The following is a 10,911-nucleotide window of genomic DNA, read 5'->3' on the forward strand; positions in this document are numbered from 1 at the left end:
ATAGATTTGATCCCTTATTTCCTCCAAGTTGGCTAATTATAGCCAAATACATATAGCTTTTAAGATCCTCAGGCCAAAAGCAAGGGAGAAAGCTCTATTCTTGAACATTGATCTAGCAATCCCTTTTCACTCATGGGGTGGTGCAAAACCAGGTCAGGGATGACTCCACAGCGATATCTGCCAGAATCCAACAGCCCCGCTGACAATCTCACAGGGCAAGCTCACAGAGATCAAGAATAATGGAGCAGATAACAAAGAGCAGTCAGTCAACCTAATTCATAGAAACATAGAAACCATATAGTACAGAAAGAGGCCATTCGGCCCATCGAGTCTGCACCGACCACAATCCCACCCAGGCCCTACCCCCATATCCCTACATATTTTACCCACTAATCCCTCTAATCTACGCATCCCAGGACACTAAGGGGCAATTTTAGCATGGCCAATCAACCTAACCCGCACATCTTTGGACTGTGGGAGGAAACCGGAGCACCTGGAGGAAACCCACGCAGACACGAGGAGAATGTGCAAACTCCACACAGACAGTGACCCAAGCCAGGAATCGAACCCAGGTCCCTGGAGCTGTGAAGCAGCAGTGCTAACCACTGTGCTACCGTGCCGCCCCTAATTCCTGTACATCGGTTCGGGAAAGGGTTTGTGAATAAGGAGAAAGTCCCAACGTTGCAAAAGCCATCAGCTTTTTTTCAAATTAAGAGGTTATTTGAATGGAAGAATCTGCTAAGTTTTAATATTGCTCCGAAAACACCAATCAGGCAAAACAGATGCAAATACTGAAGTGCCACCTCCAAATTTCAGACCCCTGACTAATGCTCAAATTAGTTGGAATATATGTTTTGCTTTAAAACAATATCCAACCTTAACTGGATTCAACCAATATTTATTCACAGCCAAGATGATGCAAAATAAAATTCAGAATTAGAATTTCCTTTTTAAACTTCAACCTTTTCAACCACTGTCAGAAAATCTAGCACCCATCAAGCTACAGTACGTTTTTTGAAGTTACATCGATACTTTAACCCTATCCTCCCCCAAACATCTATTCTCTGGCTTTGCATGAGAATATTCTCCAACTGTTCAGCATCAAGAGCTTCACCTGAATTCAGTTTTTACTCGATTCACATTGTGTGCCTGTAACCATGGTCATAAACATCCAGGATTTTTCTGTTGGATTGGGCACTAGTTAATTGCATTGACTTGTGCCTGTTGCCTTAACTTAACACTCTGGTTTAAATGTGCAACATAATGTTGTAGACAGGTCTGGAGCCTGATACTAATGGCCTGAACGCAGCAGCATGCATAATGGACTTGTTAGTGTTAACTATGAGTGTATTAGTCTGTACTTTAGTATAATGTTTAGACACCACCTTTCATGTCCTCAATACATCCCAAAAAGCTTCACATCCAATTACTTATTTTGGAATGTAGGTTACAGGCAGTCCTCAACTTTACGAGGTTTGAGTTACGACAAACGGCACTTATGACATTTACAAATTGACACCCTGTTTTGACTCTACAACACTGGATTCGACCTGATGACGCCACGTCAACGAGCAGTTATGTTCCTTGTTCTTCTGTTTTTCAGGAAGGACAAATTGCTTCCAAGATACAGTGTACAAGTGTCTTTGCATGTGTGTGGGCATTATTATATCAGGGGTGGCACAGTGGTTAGCACTGCTGCCTCACAGTGCCAGGGACCCGGGTTCAATTCTCAGCTTGGGTCACTGTCTGTGTGGAGTTTGCACATTCTCCCCATGTCCGCATGCATTTCCTCCAGGTGCCCCAGTTTCCTCCCACAGTCTGAAAGGCGTGCTGGTTAGATGCATTGACCATGCTAAATTCTCCCTCAGTGTACCCGAACAGGCGCTGGAGTGGGCCAACTGGGGATTTTCACAGCAACTTAATTGTAGTGTTAATGTAAGCCCACTCGTGACACTAATGAATAAACTTTAAACTTAAAAACTTTATATCATGGCGCAAGTATCACTGTAAGGCAATTATAAGCAAGATCTCTCAAACTTTTCACTATTCAGTGAGAACAGGATATCGTGCGTTGGTTCAGAAATGAATCCTCCATTTTTAACATTGTTCCTATGGGAAAATTAGTTCCAACTGATGGCGTTTCGACTTACCACACTACTTTCAGGAATCAACTGTGTCAGGAGTCTGACACTGCCTGTGCTGCTGTTATGTGGGCAAACGATGCAGTTAATTTGTGCACAGGGGATATGTAAGATGGAAAGTTGGACAGGCCACGAGGATTACTATTCTTCTTTGAATAGCGCCATACAATCTTCCACATCAATCTGATCTAGACAACATGGTCTTTCTTGGTTCATCTAAAAGACAGCATCCCAAACTATGCAGCACTGCCTCAGTATTGCCCTGAAGTGTCAAATTAAATGATTTGATTAGATTTCTAGAGTGGGGCTTGAATGCGCAACAACTATTATTTATCTCGGGCTATTAAAAGAAGATTTCAATATATAAAACATCTTTAACAACCTTGGGACATCCCAAAGCACTTTACAGCCATTAAGTATTTTTCAAGTACAGTCACTATTGTTGTGCAGGAAATGAAGTGATTCAGTTTGGTCGGAGGAACATGGAGAGACAATATAAAAACAAGGGTACAATTCTAAAGAGGGTATGGGGGCAGAGGGACCTGGGGATATGCGTGAACTAATCATTGAAGGTAGCAGGGCAGGTTGAGGGTGCAGTTAAGGAAGCTACCAACATCCTGGGATTTATCAATGGGAGCATAGGGTACAAAAGCAGGGCAGTTATGATAAATTTAGATGCAACACCGTTGTATTGCATCGGGTTCTGGACAACACATTTTAGGAAGAAATTGGTTTGATTTATTAATGTTACATGTATTGGGATACAGTGAAAATTATTGTTTCTTGTGCACTATATAGACAAAACATACTGTTCATAGAGTACATAGGGGAGAAGGAAAGGAGAGGGTACAGAATATGGTGTTACAGTCATAGTTAGGGTGCAGAGAAAGATCAATTTAATATAAGGTAGACCCATTCAAAAGTCGGATGGCAGCAGGAAAGAAGCTGTTCTTGAGTCGGTTGGTACGTGATCTCAGACTTTAGTATATTTTGCTCAACAGAAGAAGGTTGAAGAGAGTATGTTCTGGTGTGTGGGGTCCTTGATTATGCTGGCTGCTTTTCCGAGGCAGCAGGAAGTGTAGTGTGGATGGAAGGCTGGTTTGCGTGATGGATTGGCTACATTTGCAACCCTTTGTAGTTTCTTGCGGTCTTGGTCAGAGCAGGAGCCAAAACAAGGATGTGAATAGGCTCAGAAAAAGTTCATGAGAATGGTTCCAGAGATGAGGAACTTCAGCTACCGGGATAGATAGAGGAAACTCGGTCTATTCTCCTTGCAGAAGAGAAGATTGAGAGGTGATTTGAGAGAAATGTTCAAAACTATGAGCGGCGTGGACAGAGAAGTTCAGGAGAAACTGCTCCCACCTCTGAGGGGTCAAAGAACCAGAAGCACAGATTTAAGGTGATCGGCAAAAGAAGCAATGGCAACTTGAGGAGAAACATTTTTTTACACAGCTAGCAGTTAGGACCTTCAATGCACTGCTCAAGAGTGTGGGGGAGGCAGATTCAATCAATGCTTTCAGAAGAGAATTGGATAATTATCAGAAAAGAGGAAATATTTTCAGAACCAAGGTGTAAAAAGTGAGGGAGTGACACTAGATGAAGTGCTTTCGCAGAGAGCCAGGACAGACACAATGGGCCAAACGGCTTCCTTCAGTGCTATAACCAATCTATGATTCCATGAACGCCACTAAACAGAAGCAGAATCAGATAAAAGGGATATCGACCAAAGCGAATTTCAGAGGGTTGACCAAAAGGGTATTAAAGGAGCAGGTTGTGTGTGTAGTGGGGGATGGGGGGCAAGGGAGCTAAAGACAGGGTAACAGGATAAGGGATTTATATGAATTAAGAGCTCCGACCACAGCAAGATTGTAGGGTTGGGGGATTTGACAGATCGGGATGGCAAGGTCATTAAAGAAATTAAACATGCGGGGCAAGATATTTAAATTGTTGCCATTGAAGGACTGGAAGTCAATAAAGAATCATAGAATCCCTACACTGCAGAAGGAGGCTATTCAGCCCGTCGAGCCTGTACCAACAACAATGCCACCCAGGCCCTATCCCCATAACCCCACATATTGACCCTACTAATCCCCCTGACACTAAAGGGCAATTTAGCCAATCCACCTGATCCACTGGACCGTGGGAGGAAACTCACACAGACACGGGGAGAACGTGCAGACTCCGCACAGTCACCTGAGGCTGGAATTGAACCCAGATCCCTGGCGCTGAGAGGCAACAGTGCTAACCACTGTGGCACCATGCCACCCTAATGGTCAGCAAGCAGGATGGATGACTGAACAAGACTTAGTGCAGCTTAGGATACAGCAGAAATCAAGAGTTCAAACGGAGCTAGATGTGGGAAATGTGACAGTGAATTTGCACACAGCAAGCTCTGATAAACAGCAAAGTGATAACGACCAAGTGATCTGACTTTGCGATGTTGACTAAGGGATATATATTGGCCAGGATACTGGGGATAACTCCACTACTCTTCTTTAAAATAGTGCCATGAGATTATTTATGATCACCTGAGAAAGTTGATAGAGCCTTGGTTTAACATGGCGTGGGAAAACAATACCCCGAAAGGTGCAGCGCTCCCTCGGCGGTGTGCTGGCCCAGATTTCTGCGCTCAAGTCTCTGGACTGGGTATGAAATCCACAATCCTTCGACTCAGAGGCCATGTGCTACCACCTGGGCTGCTGCTAAACCACACAAGTCAGGCACAGAGATACAAATACTCAAATAAAAGATCCTTTTACATTGATCCAATGATAGTCTTTAAACACCAAGCTTGTTAGAACATCTCTAATGGAAGGCTGCTGTTGTATTTCAACGGCAGTATTGGCCTGGGAACACACCAGCAGTAAAAAATGTTAGAAATTGTATAATAAGCACCCATCACCATGCATGGGAGTGTCAATGTATTCATCAAATACTCAAGCTTTGCTCGAGGAGGCTGTCTTCTGAGCTTGTACATTGTGTTACAGCCTTGAAACTCCCTTTAGGTACTTACTCCTCTACACAAATTCAAGGCCAAGATGTTTTTTTCCCTTTCTTTACTCCCCAATTTCACAAGAACACAAGAAAAAGAAGCAACAGGCCACCAGACCCTTCAAGCCTGCCCCGCCATTCAATAAAATCATGGCTGATCTATGCCAGCCTCAGCTCCACTGTTCATTCCTGAACAAGCTGCTTCTTGCTAAGCTAGTCCCGTGTATTATGTATTATTCTAGTCCTGAGTTTAAGAAACCCTGGTTACGCTACATTATTGTGTGGGCTGTCACAAGAAAATTCAATCCTAACATTGCCCGACGCACAACCATAAGGTGCTGTGTGTGTGGTGTGACAGCCATTCCCATAGCAGGAAAGCTAACTGGGAGGCAGGGTGTAGTGGCAAAGTCAGCTGAGATTTTTATTCTCTATTCTTTCATGGGATTCGGGTAACACTTCAAGACCAGCACTTGATGCCCATTCCTAATTCCCCTGAGTAACTTGTTTGGCTATTTCAGAGGTCAATTAAGAGTCAACATGGCAGATTCCTTCCCTAAAGGACATCAGTGAACCAGGTAGGTTTGTGCACCCATCAATTTGTATTCCATTTTTTAAATTCAATCGTGGGACATGGGCGACGCTGGCTAGACTGGCATTTATTGCCCATCCCTAGTTGCCCTTGAAGTGGCAGTGGTGAGCTGCCTTCTTGAATCGCTGCAGTCCACATGCTGTGGGTTGACCCACAATGCTGTTAGAGGGGGAATTCCTGGAAGTTGACCCAGCGATTGCGGATATATTTCCAAGTCAGGATGGTGTCCTGACTTGTCTATTAGGTCGGGACTTTATTCCCTGGAGCATAGAAGATTGAGGGGAGATTTGATAGAGGTGTATAAGATTTTGATGGGTATAGATAGAGTGAATGCAAGCAGGCTTTTTCCGCTGAGGCTAGGGGAGAAAAAAACCAGAGAGCATGGGTTCAGGGTGAAAGGAGAAAAGTTTAAAGGGTATATTAGGGGGGGCTTCTTCACGCAGAGAGTGGTGGGAGTGTGGAATGAGCTGCCGGATAAAGTGGTAAATGCGGGGTCACTTTTAACATTTAAGAAAAACCTGGACGGGTTCATGGATGAGAGGGGTGTGGAGGGATATGGTCCAAGTGCAGGTCAGTGGGACTAGGCATAAAATGGTTCGGCACAGACAAGAAGGGCCAAAGGGCCTGTTTCTGAGCTGTAATTTTCTATGGTTCTATCTATGGTGAGTGGCTTGGAGGGGAACTTGCAGGGTGGTGGTATTCCCATATATCTGCTGCCATAGAACCATAGAAAATTACAGCTCAGAAACAGGCCTTTTGGCCCTTCTTGTCTGTGCCGAACCATTTTATGCCTAGTCCCACTGACCTGCACTTGGACCATATCCCTCCACACCCCTCTCATCCATGAACCCGTCCAAGTTTTTCTTAAATGTTAAAAGTGACCCCGCATTTACCACTTTATCCGGCAGCTCATTCCACACTCCCACCACTCTCTGCGTGAAGAAGCCCCCCCCCCTAATATTCCCTTTAAACTTTTCTCCTTTCACCCTTAACCCATGCCCTCTGGTTTTTTTCTCCCCTAGCCTCAGCGGAAAAAGCCTGCTTGCATTCACTCTATCTATACCCATCAAAATCTTATACACCTCTATCAAATCTCCCTTCAATCTTCTACGCTCCAGGGAATAAAGTCCCAACCTATTCAATCTCTCTCTGTAACTCAGCTTCTCAAGTCCCGGCAACATCCTTGTGAACCTTCTCTGCACTCTTTCAATCTTATTTACATCCTTCCTGTAACTAGGTGACCAAAACTGTACACAATACTCTAAATTCGGCCTCACCAATGCCTTATATAACCTTACCATAACACTCCAACTTTTATACTCGATACTCCGATTTATAAAGGCCAATGTACCAAAGGCACTCTTTACGACCCTATCCACCTGTGACGTCACTTTTAGGGAATTCTGTACCTGTATTCCCAGATCCCTCTGTTCAACTGCACTCTTCAGAGTCCTACCATTTACCCTGTACGTTCTACTTTGGTTTGTCCTTCCAAAGTGCAATATCTCACACTTGTCTGCGTTAAACTCCATTTGCCATTTTTCAGCCCATTTTTCTAGTTGGTCCAAATCCCTCTGCAAGCTTTGAAAACCTTCCTCACTGTCCACTACACCTCCAATCTTTGTATCATCAGCAAATTTGCTGATCCAATTTACCACATTATCATCCAGATCATTGATATAGATGACAAACAACAATGGACCCAACACCGATCCCTGCGGTTAAAGACTTGATTAGTTGTAAGTATTCGCATTCCAACCATTATTCATGTAAATTGAGTTTGTGTCTTTATATGCTCTGTTTGTGAACAGAATTCCCACTCACCTGAAGAAGGGGCTTGCAGCTCCAAAAGCTTGTGTGGCTTTTGCTACCAAATAAACCTGTTGGACTTTAACCTGGTGTAGTTAAACTTCTTACTGTGCACACGACTAGTCACAGGCCTCCACTCAGAGAAGCAATCCTCCACAACCACTCTCTGGCTTCTTCCACACAACCCTGCCACAGCAACCTCTGCAAGACGTGCCGGATCATCGACACAGATGCCATCATCTCACGTGAGAACACCATCCACCAGGTACACGGTACATACTCTTGCAACTCGGCCAACGTTGTCTACCTGATACGCTGCAAGAAAGGATGTCCCGAGGCATGGTACATTGGGGAAACTATGCAGACGCTGCGACAACGGATGAATGAACACCGCTCGACAATCACCAGGCAAGACTGTTCTCTTCCTGTTGGGGAGCACTTCAGCGGTCACGGGCATTCGGCCTCTGATATTCGGGTAAGCGTTCTCCAAGGCGGCCTTCGCGACACACGACAGCGCAGAGTCGCGGAGCAGAAACTGATAGCCAGGTTCCGCACACACAAGGACGGCCTCAACCGGGATATTGGGTTTATGTCACACTATTTCACATAAATATTTCTGCTTTTTTCCTCCTGAGTCTTTATCATGCGATCCTAGAATCAGAATTTATGTCACACTATTTGTAACTCCCACAGTTGCGTGGACCTGCAGAGTTTCACTGGCTGTCTTGTCTGGAGACAATACACATCTTTTTAGCCTGTCTTGATGCTCTCTCCACTCCCATTGTTTTGTTTCTTAAAGACTGGATTAGTTGTAAGTATTCGCATTCCAACCATTATTCATGTAAATTGAGTCTGTGTCTTATAAGTTCTGTTTGTGAACAGAATTCCCACTCACCTGAAGAAGGGGCTCAGAGCCTCGAAAGCTTGTGTGGCTTTTGCTACCAAATAAACCTGTTGGACTTTAACCTGGTGTTGTTAAACTTCTTACTGTGTTCTTCCATTGAGCCAGTGTCTTATCCAATTTACTACCTCCCCATGTATACCTAGCGACTTGTCCTTCTTGCCCTTGTCCTTCTAGATGAAAGTGGTTGTGGGTTTGGAAGGTGCTAAGGAATTGAATTTAAATTTCACCAGTGGTCATGGTGGAATTTGAACCCATCCCCTCATCTGAGCTTCTGGATTACTAATCCAGTGATATTACCATTCCGCTATCATCCTTCCCATAGGGCACACGGCACAGATCAGTGAGCACAGATCTTCCTGGAACATATATGCTTCAGCTACTCACCTTTTCATACGTCCCTTCACTTGGTACAAAATGGACCTCTCCGACCTGTTTCACTCAAATCCTGGGTGTCAGTTTAACCTAAACCTATTAATAATCAAGGTGCCATTCTAATTTTTATCATTCCTTATGATTTAACATTTCCATAAACATCTTCAGATTCTGCCAAGTTCCGGAGCAGCACGGTGGCACAGTGGTTAGCACTGTTGCTTCACAGTGCCATTGACCCAGGTTCGAAGTCTGCACATCCTCCCCGTGTCTGCATGGGTTTCTTCCGGGTGCTCCAGTATCCTCCCACAGTCAGAAAGACGTGCTGGTTAGGTACATTGGCCATGCTAAATTCTCCTTCAGTGTACCCGGGCAGGTGCCGGACTGTGGCAACTAGGGGATTTTCACAGTAACTTCATTGCAGTAACGGGTCCAGATGACAAAGGGTCATCTGGACTCGAGGCGACAGCTCTCTTTTCTCTCCTTACAGGTGCTGCCAGAGATTTTCCAGCATTTTCTCTTTTGGTTTCAGATTCCAGCATCTGCAGTAATTTGCTTTTAACTTCATTGCAGTGTTAACATCAGCCTACTTGTGATGAATTAATAAACTTTAAAACTTTAAGTTCATTTATAGTTACTGTAGCTGCAAACGAGGTATAAACACAAACATCTTTTCAAAGTGAACTTTTCCTCCAAATGCATCATTTTAATGCATCCCATTGTACTGATCAAGCACATCTAAAAATAGGATTTCCGTCGCTTTGAACATGTTTCCTCCCTGTATTAAAATTAAAATCCTCACATTTTAATCACACTTTGTGTGAATCAAATTATGTGTTTCAGATTTAAATTGGGATTGGTGCATACTTAATAAAGATCAGTTTTACAAAGAGACTGTTAGACTGTGAAGTTGGCGAAAATAAGTCAAGGTTTTCTCAATAAAATGATTGTTTTCAAAACATAAAATAATTTGAATTCCTGCAAAGAACTGTGTAAAAGTCAAAAGCAGACCTTGAAAGACAGGGGAAAGGGCACTATCAAGGCGGAGAAAATATTGGGCAACAAGAGTAAAGTTTTTTGAAGTTGAACACATGAACCCGAAGAATATTCCAGCACGTTTGTGAACTGAAGCACCAGTCTGGTTAGCACTGACCTTGGTAATACTCCCAATTGTAAGCCTTTTAATCTTAAAGTAAGGAGCAGTTCCACTTACCAAGAAGTTTCTCCCAGATCCAATACTGCCAGCGATACCCCGACCACCCTTTTTATTTAACTGCCCATCGATGCACCTCCGGACTGAACGCAAATCGCAACAAGTTGCAGTGAAATGGGAGAAAATAAACAACTTCAAGCCTTCCCCTGCCCTCCGTGTTGTTTCTCCAGTCAGCTTGACTGAGGTTTAAAGCAAAGTTCTTTCTGGGGGCGGAGGGGAAACTTTTCCACTCACCTCCTGCCAAGGTGAAGTTGCTTTCCTCTGGCGTCCCGAGTGTCAGACCCGCTGCTAAGCGTCTCCCATCTCCTCGCAGCAGCAGCAGCGCCGGCAGCGGCAGACAGACCAACTCCACACTGAGTGCAGCGCGCACGCGCCAGGGCAGGGAGCGCGCATCTGCTGATTGACAGGAGAGTCTGTGAGAGCCGACACGGAGCGGGTTCGAAACCTGCTCTGGGAGCAGACAACAAATAAAATAAACACAATATATAAAAAAATATATAACATTAAAAATATATAAAAAATAAACACAAAAAATATATAAAAATAAAAATATAAAATAAATAAAATATATAAAAATAAAAAAGAAATCAAAAACAAATATAAAAACAAAAAATGAAATTAAAATTTAAAAAATACACAATAAAATCAAAAAATTAAAATTAATATAAAACAAAAAATTAAAAATATATAAAAATATAAAATTAATATTAAAAAATAAAATTAAAAAAAATAAAAAATAAAATTAAAATTAAAAATAAAATACACAATATAAATCAAAAATGAAATTAAAATTAATAGAAAACAAAAAATTAAAAATATTTAAAAATAAAATTAAATAAAAATATAAAATAAAAATAAACAAAAATAAAATTATAAAAATAAAAATATATAATAA

At 42.8% G+C, this 10,911-nt stretch overlaps 1 protein-coding gene across 2 annotated transcripts in view; it reads right to left on the reverse strand.

Annotated features, from left to right (window-relative positions):
- cgnl1 (cingulin-like 1) overlaps window positions 1-10,362 on the reverse strand; it is a 172,975-nt gene extending 162,613 nt beyond the window's left edge. The window contains exon 1 of one of the 2 annotated variants that reach the window (XM_078241427.1): window positions 10,251-10,362. The gene's annotated coding sequence lies outside the window, so the exon portion shown is untranslated. Of the gene's footprint in view, window positions 1-10,016 lie in introns of both variants that reach the window. The other variant, XM_078241426.1, reaches the window with a different exon arrangement.
- Between the last annotated feature and the right edge of the window lie 549 nt (window positions 10,363-10,911).

The sequence above is a fragment of the Mustelus asterias genome, chromosome 24 (assembly GCF_964213995.1).
Source record: "Mustelus asterias chromosome 24, sMusAst1.hap1.1, whole genome shotgun sequence".
Lineage (NCBI taxonomy): Eukaryota > Metazoa > Chordata > Chondrichthyes > Carcharhiniformes > Triakidae > Mustelus > Mustelus asterias.